This window comes from Punica granatum, chromosome 4, assembly GCF_007655135.1.
Source record: "Punica granatum isolate Tunisia-2019 chromosome 4, ASM765513v2, whole genome shotgun sequence".
Taxonomy (NCBI): Eukaryota; Viridiplantae; Streptophyta; class Magnoliopsida; order Myrtales; family Lythraceae; genus Punica; species Punica granatum.
The window spans coordinates 34,165,751-34,166,851 of record NC_045130.1 but is presented as its reverse complement, the minus strand read 5'-3'; the positions used below and the strand labels follow the sequence as shown (position 1 = coordinate 34,166,851).

The 1,101-nt window shown below is 40.9% G+C and overlaps 1 long non-coding RNA gene across 1 annotated transcript; it reads left to right on the top strand.

Moving 5' to 3' along the window:
• Nucleotides 1–272: 272 nt before the first annotated feature.
• LOC116205785 lies at nucleotides 273–1,101 on the top strand. The gene is made up of 2 exons (XR_004156579.1): nucleotides 273–426; nucleotides 529–1,101. It is a non-coding gene; the product is annotated as an uncharacterized LOC116205785 (long non-coding RNA).

Here is a 1,101-nt window from a genome sequence, read left to right as displayed (position 1 = left end):
TTCATAAGATCCAAACCTGAGATTTTGCTTAAGGAAAACAAATGCCGTATCACTTGAACCAATTCAATTTAGTACTAGTTCCTTGGTTTGTTTGTGTTTCTTTAATTGGCCACAAGTTCCTTGGTTTGTCAACAGAATGTGCCTTCAGTTTTTTTTCCCCTAATCAGAGAAAAAAAGTGTCCACGGTTAAAGCAAAAAACAAATCCAATCACTTACAGCAAATATGACGACATCAAAGTTACTTGAATACAACCATCTCCTTCCTATATATATGAAGATTCAAATGGTTCTCTCCTTCATCATCAATTCCTTAGCAGAATCAGCATATATATCTTCTTCTCTGATCATCGAGAACATAGTAATATTTGATGAGAATGGCCAAACCAGTCTCCCTACCGATGCTCTTACTTCTTGCATTCGCCTTAGGTACGATACTATTTCCTTTTCAATTGTCAAAGTCGAGTCTTCTGAGCTGTCTTTTTCAACGAGCTTAAGGTTTTAATGTTTATTGACAAATGTCTATTGCAGTCACAGGGAAGTTCTTGGGAATGGCAAATGCAGGAATATGCGTAGAAGATATGGGGCCATGTGACAGAATGTGCGGCAGCATCTGCAAACTGGCACATAGAGGCGGACAGGGGATGTGCAGCGATGTTTCCAACCAAAAGGTCTGCAAGTGCTTCCATGAGTGTGCCATCTCCTCCTCCCCCTCAAACAAAGCCTAATAGTAATATGTGCCAAACGAGTTTCGGTGTCTGGGATGAATCGTGCAAGGTTGAGGACTGCAAATCGGCGTGCCGCTCGATTTTCCCCGGAAGAGAACGCTGTGGGTTTTGTGACACGGTATCAGAGCCCAGGTGGAATTCTTGCATTTGTGAGCACAATTGCTAGTTGCTGTAAAAGGTCGTGCCTTCTGGTGCAATGTATAACCAAAAATCCTTTCGACCTTCTCTGTTTTTGAGAACACGAGCTTAATGGTAGGTTAGAATGCAGTGTACGGTAAATATATATTTCTAATGATTTTCTTGTGCAACTTGCCATTGTGACAGACGCATGCCAAAATTTTCTTGGCATAATATAGTTATGTTACATTCATCCAGA